The sequence below is a fragment of the Pseudophryne corroboree genome, chromosome 2, assembly GCF_028390025.1.
Source record: "Pseudophryne corroboree isolate aPseCor3 chromosome 2, aPseCor3.hap2, whole genome shotgun sequence".
Classification (NCBI taxonomy): domain Eukaryota; kingdom Metazoa; phylum Chordata; class Amphibia; order Anura; family Myobatrachidae; genus Pseudophryne; species Pseudophryne corroboree.
Window position 1 is genome coordinate 960,437,249 of NC_086445.1, and position 14,290 is coordinate 960,451,538.

Genomic DNA, 14,290 nt, shown 5'->3' on the forward strand with positions numbered 1-14,290 from the left:
TCCTGGTGGTATATTCTGTCTCTCTCTCTCTCTCTCTCTCTCTCTCTCTCTCTCTCTCTCTCAGTATATCTGCAATCCTCCATACCAACCAATATTCCAATAATCCTCTCCTTTCTTTATTGGTTGATATGGAGGATTGCAGATATACTGAGAGCTGAAATGCAGACGCCGGCAGCCATCATGCCCGAATGGAGCTACAATTGAATAGCTCTGTTTGGGCACCATCTACTGGCTGCCGGAAGATAAACATTTGAATTCTGCTCAATATGTCTCTACAAGTACAAACTTGATATGGATGGGAGAATACTGGCGTAATTATGCCAACACAGTTTATGTTAACTAAAGCATTTTAACAGTGCTGGCGGTATAACTTTTATGGGCAGATTTAACAAGTGATTTTCATGTTATCACTCTTTCTCTGACGTCCTAGTGGATGCTGGGAACTCCTTAAGGACCATGGGGAATAGACGGGCTCCGCAGGAGACTGGGCACTCTAAGAAAGAATTAGGACTACTGGTGTGCACTGGCTCCTCCCTCTATGCCCCTCCTCCAGACCTCAGTTAGAATCTGTGCCCGGCTCGAGCTGGTTGCACACTAGGGGCTCTCCTGAGCTCCTAGTAAAGAAAGTATTTATTAGGTTTTTTATTTTCAGTGAGATCTGCTGGCAACAGACTCACTGCTACGAGGGACTTAGGGGAGAGAAGCGAACCTACCTGCTTGCAGCTAGCTTGGGCTTCTAGGCTACTGGACACCATTAGCTCCAGAGGGATCGAACACAGGCCCAGCCTCGGTCATCCGGTCCCGGAGCCGCGCCGCCGTCCCCCTTGCAGAGCCAGAAGCAAGAAGAACGTCCTGGAAATCGGCGGCTGAAGACTCCGGTCTTCATTAAGGTAGCGCACAGCACTGCAGCTGTGCGCCATTGCTCCCCATGCACACCACATACTCCGGTCACTGATGGGTGCAAGGCGCTGGGGGGGGGGGGGGGGCGCCCTGGGCTGCAATTAGATTACCTTAAAATGGCAAAAAACACATAATAAAGTCTAATAAACTATATATGTGTAAAAATCCCCTGCCATAATATTAATATAAAGAGCGGGAGAAGCCCGCCGAAAAAGGGGCGGGGCTATCTCCCTCAGCACACTGGCGCCATTTCCTCTTCACAGCTCCGCTGGAAGGACGCTCCCCAGGCTCTCCCCTGCAGTTTCCAGGCTCAATAGGGTAAAAAGAGAGGGGGGGCACTAAATTTAGGCGCAATACTGTGTATTATAGCTGCTATAGGGAAAATCACCTTGTGTAGTGTAAATCCCTGTTTATATAGCGCTGTGGTGTGTGCTGGCATACTCTCTCTCTGTCTCCCCAAAGGACTTTGTGGGGTCCTGTCCTCAGTCAGAGCATTCCCTGTGTGTGTGCGGTGTGTCGGTACGGCTGTGTCGACATGTTTGATGAGGAGGCTTATGTGGAGGCGGAGCAGGTGCCGATAAATGTGATGTCACCCCCTGCGGGGTCGACACCAGAGTGGATGGATATGTGGAAGGTATTAACCGACAGTGTCAACTCCTTACATAAAAGGTTCGATGACATAACAGCTGTGGGACAGCCGACTTCTCAGCCAGTGCCTGCCCAGGCATCTCAAAGGCCATCAGGGGCTCAAAAACACCCGCTACCTCAGATGGCAGACACAGATGTCGACACGGAGTCTGACTCCAGTGTCGACGACGACGAGACTAATGTACATTCCACTAGGGCTATCCGTTGCATGATTACGGCAATGAAAAATGTGTTGCACATTTCTGACATTAACCCAGGTACCACTAAAAAGGGTATTATGTTTGGGGAGAAAAAGCAACCAGTGGTTTTTCCCCCTTCAGATGAGTTAAATGAAGTGTGTGAAGAAGCGTGGGCTTCCCCTGATAAAAAACTAGTGATTTCTAAAAAGTTACTAATGGCGTACCCTTTCCCGCCAGAGGACAGGGTACATTGGGAGACATCCCCGAGGGTGGATAAAGCGCTCACACGCTTGTCAAAAAAGGTGGCACTACCGTCTCAGGATACGGCCGCCTTAAAGGAGCCTGCGGATAGAAAGCAGGAGGCTATCCTGAAGTCTGTATATACACACTCAGGTACTATACTGAGACCTGCTATTGCTTCAGCATGGATGTGCAGTGCTGCAGCAGCGTGGTCTGATTCCCTGTCTGATAATATTGATTCCCTTGACAGGGACACTATATTGCTAACCATAGAGCATATTAAAGACGTAGTCTTATACATGAGAGATGCACAGAGGGATATTTGCCGGCTGGCATCTAGAATAAATGCAATGTCCATTTCTGCCAGGAGAGTATTATGGACTCGGCAGTGGACAGGTGATGCGGATTCTAAAAGGCACATGGAGGTTTTGCCTTACAAGGGTGAGGAATTGTTTGGGGATGGTCTCTCGGACCTCGTTTCCACAGCGTCAGCTGGGAAGTCGACATTTTTACCCCAGGTTCCCTCACAGCCAAAGAAAGCACCGTATTATCAGGTACAGTCCTTTCGGCCCCAGAAAGGCAAGCGGGTTAAAGGCGCGTCCTTTCTGCCCAGAGGCAGGGGTAGAGGGAAAAAGCTGCACCATACAGCCAGTTCCCAAGAACAGAAATTCTCCCCTGCTTCCACTAAATCCACCGCATGACGCTGGGGCTCCACTGGTGGAGCCAGGTGCGGTGGGGGCCCGTCTCCGGAACTTCAGCGACCGGTGGGTTCGCTCACAGGTGGATCCCTGGGTTCTACAAGTGGTATCTCAGGGATACAAGCTGGAATTCGAGACGTCTCCCCCTCGCCGTTACCTCAAATCAGCCTTGCCAGCTACTCCCCCGGACAGGGAGGTAGTGCTGGCGGCAATTCACAAGCTGTTCCTCCAGCAGGTGATAATAAAAGTTCCCCTCCTTCAAAAGGGATGGGGTTACTATTCCACAATGTTTGTGGTACCGAAACCAGACGGTTCGGTGAGACCCATTCTAAATTTAAAATCCTTGAACACTTATATAAGAAGGTTCAAGTTCAAAATGGAATCGCTCAGGGCTGTTATTGCAAGCCTGGAAGAAGGGGATTACATGGTATCACTGGACATCAAGGATGCGTACCAGCATGTCCCCATTTACCCACCTCACCAGGTGTACCTCCGTTTTGTGGTACAAGACTGCCATTACCAATTCCAGACGTTGCCGTTTGGTCTGTCCACGGCACCAAGGGTATTTACCAAGGTAATGGCCGAAATGATAATACTCCTTCGAAAGAAGGGAGTTATAATTATCCCATACTTGGACGATCTCCTTATAAAGGCGAGGTCCAGGGAGCAGTTGTTGGTCGGAGTAGCACTATCTCAGGAAGTGCTACAACAGCACGGCTGGATTCTGAATATTCCAAAGTCGAGCTGGTTCCTACGACGCGTCTGCTGTTCCTGGGTATGATTCTGGACACAGAACAGAAGAAGGTGTTTCTCCCGGAGGAGAAGGCCAAGGAGTTGTCATCTCTGGTCAGAGACCTCCTGAAACCAAAACAGGTGTCGGTGCATCACTGCACGCGAGTCCTGGGAAAGATGGTAGCTTCTTACGAAGCAATTCCATTCGGCAGGTTCCATGCAAGGATCTTTCAGTGGGATCTGTTAGACAAGTGGTCCGGATCGCATCTTCAGATGCATCGGCTGATCACCCTGTCCCCGAGGGCCAGGGTGTCTCTGCTGTGGTGGCTGCAGAGTGCTCATCTTCTAGAGGGCCGCAGATTCGGCATACAGGACTGGGTCCTGGTGACCACGGATGCAAGCCTTCGAGGTTGGGGGCAGTCACGCAGGGAAGAAACTTCCAAGGACAATGGTCGAGTCAGGAGGCTTCCCTGCACATAAATATTCTGGAACTAAGGGCCATTTACAATGCCCTAAGTCAGGCAAGACCCCTGCTTCTAAACCAGCCGGTGCTGATTCAGTCAGACAACATCACGGCGGTCGCCCATGTAAACCAACAGGGCGGCACAAGAAGCAGGATGGCGATGGCAGAAGCCACAAGGATTCTCCGATGGGCGGAAAATCACGTGATAGCACTGTCAGCAGTGTTCATTCCAGGAGTGGACAACTGGGAAGCAGACTTCCTCAGCAGGCACGACCTCCACCCGGGAGAGTGGGGACTTCAACCAGTAGTCTTCCAACTGATTGTAAACCGTTGGGAAAGGCCACAGGTGGACATGATGGCATCCCGCCTATACAAAAAGCTAAAAAGATATTGCGCCAGGTCAAGGGACCCTCAGGCGATAGCTGTGGACGCTCTAGTGACACCGTGGGTGTACCAGTCGGTTTATGTGTTCCCTCCTCTTCCTCTCATACCAAAGGTGCTGAGGATAATAAGAAAGAGAGGAGTAAGAACTATACTCATCGTTCCGGATTGGCCAAGAAGGTCTAGGTACCCGGAACTACAAGAAATGATCTCAGAGGACCCTTGGCCTCTGCCTCTCAGACTGGACCTGCTACAGCAGGGGCCTTGTCTGTTCCAAGACTTACCGCGGCTGCGTTTGACGGCATGGCGGTTGAACGCCGGATCCTGATGGAAAAGGGCATTCCGGTTGAAGTAATTCCTACAATGATAAAGGCTAAGAAAGAGGTGACAGCAAAGCATTATCACCGCATATGGCGAAAATATGTTGCTTGGTGTGAGGCTATGAAGGCCCCCACAGAAGAATTTCAGCTGGGTCGATTTCTGCACTTCCTACAGTCAGGAGTGACTATGGGCCTAAAATTGGGATCCATTAAAGTCCAGATTTCAGCCCTGTCTATTTTCTTTCAAAAAGAACTGGCTTCACTGCCTGAAGTTCAGACGTTTGTTAAGGGAGTGCTGCATATTCAGCCCCCTTTTGTGCCCCCAGTGGCACCTTGGGATCTCAACGTTGTGTTGGATTTCCTAATATCACATTGGTTTGAGCCACTTCAGACCGTGGAATTAAAATATCTCACGTGGAAAGTGGTCATGCTTTTGGCCTTGGCTTCGGCTAGGCGGGTGTCAGAATTGGCGGCTTTGTCCTGTAAAAGCCCCTATCTGATCTTCCATATGGACAGAGCAGAATTGAGGACGCGTCCCCAATTCCTCCCTAAGGTGGTATCAGCGTTTCATTTGAACCAACCTATTGTGGTGCCTGCGGCTACTCGGGACTTGGAGGCTTCCAAGTTGCTGGACGTAGTCCGGGCCCTGAAAATCTATGTTTCCAGGACGGCTAGAGTCAGAAAGACTGACTCGCTGTTTATCCAGCATGCACCCAACAAGTTGGGTGCTCCTGCTTCTAAGCAGACTATTGCTCGCTGGATCTGCTCCACGATTCAACTTGCACATTCTGCGGCTGGACTGCCGCATCCTAAATCAGTCAAAGCCCATTCCACGAGGAAGGTGGGCTCTTCTTGGGCGGCTGCCCGAGGGGTCTCGGCTTTACAACTTTGCCGAGCTGCTACCTGGTCGGGATCAAACACGTTTGCAAAATTCTACAAGTTTGATACCCTGGCTGAGGAGGACCTTGAGTTTGCTCATTCGGTGCTGCAGAGTCATCCGCACTCTCCCGCCCGTCTGGGAGCTTTGGTATAATCCCCATGGTCCTTACGGAGTTCCCAGCATCCACTAGGACGTCAGAGAAAATAAGAATTTACTCACCGGTAATTCTATTTCTCGTAGTCCGTAGTGGATGCTGGACGCCCATCCCAAGTGCGGATTGTCTGCAATACTTGTATATAGTTATCGCCTAACTAAAGCAGTGGCGCACCCAGGGGGGTTTCCGAGCACCCAGAAACCCCCCTCCACTAAAAAAAAAAATGTGTATATATACGTGTACTGTATGTGTATATATATATATGTATATATATATATATATATATGTATTCATGTTTAATATGCTATGTATATGTGTATATGTATGTGTGTGTATATATATATATATATATATGTATACAGTATATATATGTGTAGATATGTATATGTATAAATATATATATACACACACACACACACACACACACACACACACACACACACACACACTAGTTTTACGGACCCAGCATATACTGGGTCACCTCAGTCCCCACCCCCGTGATTGGCTCCACCCAGTTCTGGAAACCCCCCCATGCAAATCCTGCGTTTGCCACTGTAAAGGGTTATTGTAATAATGAGCCATCTGTTCGTGAGGCTCAGTTGTTATTCATACTGTTAACTGGGTATAGTATCACGAGTTGTACGGTGTGATTGGTGTGGCTGGTATGAGTCTTACCCGGGATTCCAAATCCTTTCCTTATTGTTCTAGAGAGTACGGAGGTGTGGTTTTTGCGCAATCTCCTGTTGGGATGGAATACAGTCACAGTTCTATGTAATTGTTCCCCCTTATTATGGTAGGATGAATTATAATAAATTCACAGTATGTAATTCCAATAACGATGCCCAAAAAAACGTGATTCCCTTATTCTCTCAGGTCCATTTGAGTTCTAGGTTCTCCAAATTCTCCTTTCACTTTTGGTTCGGAAAATTGGTAATTCTTCCTCTCCAGTATATGTAAAGAAGAAACAGGAGAAACCGCAATAGTGTAACTCAATTTTAATAAGAACAAAGGGTAATAAAACATATGGCTGGCAGCGTACCTCAGTTTGCGGTGTATAATACACACCAAGTCTCGTTTGTTATATATTTGTGGTACCTCCCTGGAATCGGGATCCGTCGTCAGAGTCCAAAAAACTGATGAACCTCATAGTGGGGGAAAGAAAGAAGGACCTAGAAAGGGGTCAGGCAGCCTGAGGCAGGAGATGAGCTGCTCTGCAATGTGCCTCAGTATCACTGCTCTGCTGCTGACCCCTTTCTAGGTCCTTCTTTCTTTCCCCCACTATGAGGTTCATCAGTTTTTTGGACTCTGACGACGGATCCCATATGTTTTATTACCCTTTGTTCTTATTAAAATTGAGTTACACTATTGCGGTTTCTCCTGTTTCTTCTTTACATATACTGGAGAGGAAGAATTACCAATTTTCCGAACCAAAAGTGAAAGGAGAATTTGGAGAACCTAGAACTCAAATGGACCTGAGAGAATAAGGGAATCACGTTTTTTTGGGCATCGTTATTGGAATTACATACTGTGAATTTATTATAATTCATCCTACCATAATAAGGGGGAACAATTACATAGAACTGTGACTGTATTCCATCCCAACAGGAGATTGCGCAAAAACCACACCTCCGTACTCTCTAGAACTATTGTTTTGCCCTACAGGTGGGCATAGAGGTCTTTGCTGCTCTCCGTTTTGAAGCACCAAATTTATCCTTTTTTGTTCCTTTCCATATTGTGTCAGCTCTTCCGGGCACAGTTTCCCTAACTGAGGTCTGGAGGAGGGGCATAGAGGGAGGAGCCAGTGCACACCAGTAGTCCTAATTCTTTCTTAGAGTGCCCAGTCTCCTGCGGAGCCCGTCTATTCCCCATGGTCCTTACGGAGTTCCCAGCATCCACTACGGACTACGAGAAATAGAATTACCGGTGAGTAAATTCTTATTTTGCAAATGAACCTGTCATGTGTTTGAAAAATTACAGTTAGGAGCTGATTGGCTGGAGTACAATTTATCATTCATTTCGAGTGATAACAAGAATATCAGTTGTTGTTAAATCTGCCACATAATATGATGCTGATCATGTTTAAAGTTTTACTGCCAACAAGGTTAAAATGCTTTAGCTAACATAACCCCTGCCTCAGCATAATGATGTCAGTATTGTCCATTCCACATCCAGGGGGAGATGTATTAAGCCTTGGAGAAAGATAAAGTGTAGTAGTTGCCAAAGGCAACCAATAACCTCCTGTCATTTTATATACTTGATTGGCAGAGTGGTCTGTCACAATTTAGAGATCCACAGGTGACCTGGAAGGGTTCCGGTATGAATGGTCGACCATGTTATGGTCGACAGTCATTAGGTCGACCACTATTGGTCGACATTGACATGGTCGACATGGACACATGGTCGACACATGAAAATGGTCGACACATGAAAGGTCGACACATGAAAAGGTCAACATGAGTTTTTTTAACAAATCAAAATGAATTAGAGGATGTTCAATCAACAGTATGACCAGCAATCATTTCAGGATCAATGACATTTTATCACAACATGTAATTAATTAGACAGCTGGTCTGGCCCTACTGTACTCTAACCATAAATATACATGTGTTTCTGCCACCAGGGAATAGTCTGTCTAGGTGGTATACGAGCTCAGATATTGAGCAGTGTGCAGTCTCCGCTGAAACAATCCTTTGATTTGTCTGTAACGCAACCTCTCCCTCTAACTGGTTCCTAACTGCAGTTTATGTTGGGCAATCCCATAGTCCTTACAGCCAGCACTCTTAGGGGTCTATTTATTAACATTATTTTAGTATCACCTGAATGTATTAAAGGGCATTTGGAGCAGTTTTCATGAAAAACTGCTCCAAACCCTTTAATTCACTTTTTTTTTTAGTAACCCACATCGCATTCCCCACACTTATAATGGGAGATGTGATGTGGCCAAATTTACTAAAAAAAAATGTGAAAAAATACTGCAGTGTGCCCTGTGATAATCTCGCCAGCTCAGGCTTGCGAGTTCACAGGGCAGCACTGCAATAAGCACCCTTTTTCCCAGCTTTCTCTGCCCCTGGCAGAGAAAGCTGAGCGGGAACCCGGCAGAGTGATCAGCTATGTGTGTCCGATGGACACACAAGCTGATCACAGTGTAAAAAAAAAAAAAAAAAGTAAAAAAAAACCCATACTCACCTGTCCAGGGAGCCGGTGTCCGCTGCTCCAGTGAGCGCTGCCGGGCGCCGGGTACCCCATGTACTGCAATGTGACCCCGGTGTAGTAAAGTGATGCTGCAAAGCAGCAGCGCACTTTACAGCACTTGGGGTCACCGCAGCGTACAGGATCCAGCGCCGGGCAGCCCAGCAGAAGCAGCGTGGACCGGCTCCCTGGACTGGTGAGTATATTGATCTTCTTTGGGGGGGGGGGTCCTTGGAGCTCGGGGGTAGTCGCGATGAGGGGGTCGACCAGGTGTTGGCGGTAGCTGCGAAGTTGGCGGGGGCGGCACATGCGCTGCAGGACATCAGGGTATTTTTTTCGAAAAATACCCCTATGATGCTGCAGAGTATAATCGCAGGGACAGAGCTTGACCGCAAGCTCTGTCCCTGCATGCAATAATTGATACATCCCTGCGATGTAATCAATTATCGCAGTGCGAGTTTGGATGATTTTATCACCTGTCATCCGCATCCTGAATGCAGATGGTGATAAATAGGCCCCTAAAGGAGAGATGTATCAAACAGGTGATATTCATGTGACCGGCGGTTGGGAAACCGACGGTCACATGACCTCCTCCGACATCCCGCCCCCTCACTCTCCCGATGGTCGGCATGCTGACCAACAGGGACTATTTCCACTCGTGGGTGTCCATGACACCCATAGAGTGGGAATAGAACACGTGGCGATCGCAGCGAGCCCGCAAGGGGCTTGCTGCAATCGCCCCTCCCCGCCGGGATCCCGGCTTCAGTATGCTGCCGGGATACCGGCGTCGGTATGCTGACCGCCGGTCAGACATACTACACCCGTATCAAACCATCTGGAGTCTAGACAGATGAAGTGGTAGTGCTGGTTTCACACTATGGGCTCCCCGTGCTTCAGGTATCCCTCTTATACTGTAACCAGCCCAAGCTATAGCACTGGTGCTGGCAATCAATTTGGGGATACAATCGCATTTTCGCACAGCGGGCGATTTTCGAACAACTGCGTATGCACTGCAATGCGCAGGCGTGTCACCAAACAGCGACAGGATGGAGCAAAATGTTCGATTGCACGGGCGTTCGCAAAGTAATTGACACGAAGAGACTGTCTGTGGGTTGTAACTGCCCATTTTCTGGGAGTGTCCGGAAAAACGCAAGTGCTTTCAGGGAAGGTGTGTGACATTATATCCGGCCCCGATCAGCCTGTTCTCATCGCACTGTAGGAGTAAGTATTGAGCTATGCACATACTGCACAGAATGGGAAAACATTCGATGGTGAGGTTTTGCTGCTGTCTGCTGACTGAGGGGAATTTTCGCACAGCGTACCCATGCAATTGCACACTTGCATGGGGTAAATTTTCACTCCCCCTGGCCAGCGACTATCTGATCACAGGACAGTGTAATTTGCAGCACAGCGATCAGGTCTGAATTAGGCCCGGTGTTTTTTGCTTCAAGACTACCCCAAGCTACCTGTACTGGTACTAAATAAAAAACACAGTAACATTGGTTAAAGCAGTTACACAGTATTGTAGCTCAGGAACAGGTTCATTACCTGGGTAGTACATTTGTAAGGGGATTGCACTCTCAGGGGGCCCCTTGCTGATGATCCCATTATAAGCCCTGCACACTTAAAGATCTATCTGAACGATATGAACGGTAATGAACGAGAACTTGTTCATATCGTTCAGTGTGTAGACAACAACGATGAACGATGCGCGGCCTCGCTCTCGTTCATCGTTGGTGCTGGGTCGCTTATACATGCATGCCAATATGGACGATCTCGTCCATATTAGCATGCACTACTATGGAGCCGGATGATGGGGGGAGTGAAGATACTTCACTACCCCTTCACTCCTCCCCCTCCCGCCGCCGGGTCGCCCGTTGGCCTTATCTGCCGTCAGGTGCCTCGACGGCACATCGCCGAGTGTGTAGGGCCCATTACTCTCCACTTGGTAATCAACTGTACCATCATCAACTTGTCTCTAACCCTGAAGTCACAGTGGCTAAGTTATTATACACAGATCTCAGTGCCTTTTTGGTCTTCAGAAAAATGGCTGCCATTTGTACAACTCACTTGAAAATAGAGACACATTGTTATGGGCACGTTAAATTACATGGAACTAATATGCTAGGAAGTTGCTAAATTATCAATTCATAGTATGAAACACTGTGGTGCCCAGTGGCGGAACTTGTGAGTTGTAGGCCCAGGTGCAAAAATCTAATTTGAGCCCCTCTTCTCCATCCCAATCAAAGTTCACAATATGCAACATGGTAATGGGTGACAGAGAAGGGAAGGTCGAGGCAGAGGGTGACAGCAGAAGACAGGGGGAGGCAGAGAGTGATGGGGAGGCAGCTGGTGACAGGGAGAGAGTGACAGGGAGAGAAAGTGGGTGACAGAGGAACGAGCACAATGTCCTGCGTGGTGCAGAGAACAGGGGGCATGTACCTTGATGGAGGCAGGAACACAGTGGCCTCTGCTTTGTCTGTGACAGGGGCCCCCATCCTTTGTGCTTTCCTCAGTTTGTCACTCAGTCAGGCAGACTCTGACAGTGCCAGTTACACCAGTTGTGAGCAGTGGATCAGAAACAATGAACAGCTGTCTGTTAATTAGAGGCGGTATGTGGCTGTGATCATCAGTGCTGCTGCCCACCTAAGGCAAGGGGCAGGTCCTACAGGCAGTGGGGCCCACCCTACTCTCTGCACTGGGCCATTCATCCGACATTGCACAAAATGATCATCGGGGGGCCAGGGGATAACTCATGGCTGTCTGCGCAGCAGTGGGCCCCTTTGTCCTCAGGGCCCCGGTGCAGTGGCGTAACTACTGCCCCCGCAGTCCTCGCGGTGGCTTGGGGGCGAGGGGCTGCGGGGGCGCCACTGACTAAGAACAGATTGACATGCGGACGAGCGTCCGCATGTCAATCTGCGGTCTCCTCTCCCTCCCTGCTGTGTTGGAGGGACACGGAACGCACATCGCGCGTCTCTCCTGTGTCCCTCCCTGGCTCTCCCCCGGCCGGTCTAAGGAAGTGCCGTTCGTGAGCTCTGATTGGCTCACGAACCGGCACTTCCTTTATTAGACCAGCGGGGGAGAGCCAGGAGGGACACAGGAGAGACGCGCAATGCGCTCCGTGTCCCTCCAACACATGGGGCGCTCCGTGTCCCTCCAACACATGGGGGGGGGGGCGGGGGAGCAGGCACGTGGGGCATATACCTGGCACTGTGGGGGGCAGATCTGGCACTGGGGGCATATACCTGGCACTGTGGGGGCAGATCTGGCACTGGGGGCATATACCTGGCACTGTGGGGGCAGATCTGGCACTGGGGGCATATACCTGGCACTGTGGGGGCAGATCTGGCACTGGGGGCATATACCTGGCACTGTGGGGGCAGATCTGGCACTGGGGGCATATACCTGGCACTGTGGGGGGAAGATCTGGCACTGGGGGCATATACCTGACACTGTGGGGGGGGGAAAAGATCTGGCACTGGGGGCATATACCTGGCACTGTGGGGGCAGATCTGGCACTGGGGGCATATACCTGGCACTGTGGGGGGAAGATCTGGCACTGGGGCATATACCTGGCACTGTGGGGGCAGATCTGGCACTGGGGGCATATACCTGGCACTGTGGGGGCAGATCTGGCACTGGGGGCATATACCTGGCACTGTGGGGGGAAGATCTGGCACTGGAGGCATATACCTGGCACTGTGGGGGAATATCTGGCACTGGGGGCATATACCTGGCACTGTGGGGTAATATTTGGCACTGGGGGGAGCAGGCACTGAGGGGGCATATGTGGCACTTTGGGGGAATATTTGGCACTGGGGGGAGCAGGCACTGAGGGGGCATATGTGGCACTGGGGGGGGTATATGTGGCACCGGGGGCATGTACCTGGCACTGTGGGGGAATATCTGGCACTAGGGGCATATACCTGGCACTGTGGGGGAATATCTGGCACTGGGGGCATATGTGGCACTGGGAGCATGGCCCTAGCAACAAGCACTACCCCCTAGCAACGAGCATGACACCCAGTGCATGAAACCCCTGGCAACGAGCATGACACCCTGAGCTTGAAAACCCCTGGCACCGTGCATGGAACCAAGAGCATGAAACCCCTGGCAACGAGCAGGTAATTTAAAAGTAATTAGAAGCCTTACTGTAGAACTTAATGTGTAATGGGCATTATGGTGTGTGGCATAATGTATCACGGACATTGCGGTATGTGTCATAATGTATCAGGCATTACGGTGTGTTGTATACTATATCACGGGCATTGTGGTATGTGGTATAATGTCTCAGGATCATTGTGGTGTGTGTCATACTGTGTCACAGACATTGTATGTGCTATAATGTATCAGGGGCATTGCAGTGTGTAGCATAATGTATAACGGGCATTGCGATTCCTGTCATAATGTGTCACAGGCATTACGGTGTGTGGCATAATGTGTCTGGGGCATTACAGTGTGTGCATATTGTGTCATGTGCATTATTGTGTGTGGAATAATGTCTAAGGGCCATTGCAGTATGTGGAATAATGTATACTGGGCATTACTATAAGGAGGAAAAATGACAAATAATGTAAGGGGCATGAATCAGGATTATTTTTCTTTCCTGTGGTGGCCAACGTCTGGGCGTGCAGGTTGCAAAACTGGGGTATAAGGTAGTCTTTTACTGCAATGCCACGCCCTCCACGCAAAGTCACGCCCATTTCGACAAAGCCACACACCCTTTTTGACGGCGCGCGCCTGCGGCGCTCACATTTTTCTACCTTTGCTAGTGCCAATTACGGGGGGTATGGGGGGGGGGGGGGGCGCGGAAAGATTTTTTGGCTTGGGGGAGAAAAATTTCTAGTTACGCCACTGCCCCGGTGCAATGCACCTGCTGCACCAATGGTAGTTCTGCCTCTGGTGGTGACCCCTATTCATAGAATGCCACACCCAATAGTGCAGAGAGCGGTGGAGGGAGGGTACAAATGACCCTTTCCCAGGTCTGATGGAGGGACCCAGTGAGGGCCCAGTGGGAGCCCCGGTCTTCCTCCCCGTTCACTGGCAGCAGCAGCTACAGCTCTTCTCCTAAGCCCAGCACACGCTGCTGACTGCTGGGCTGGAGTGTGGTCATGGTGGTGCTTAAATGACAATATTTCCGTTATTTTTTCAATATTCCTGTGAATAGGCAATGGCCCCTGAAAAGCACCTGGGCCCAACCAGACTCTCTACTGTCCTGTATGTGTGTGTGTAATATCTATATCTATATATATATATATACACATACACACACAGTATATACGTGTGTGTGTGTGTGTGTGTGTGTGTGTGTGTGTGTGTGTGTGTGTGTGTGTGTGTGTGTGTGTTGTCTGTCTATCTATTTATCTCTATATATGTCATGGCATACTATATGTGTGTTTACATATATATATATGTATATATATATATATATATATATATATACTAGAGATGAGCGCCGGAAATTTTTCGGGTTTTGTGTTTTGGTTTTGGGTTCGGTTCCGCGGCC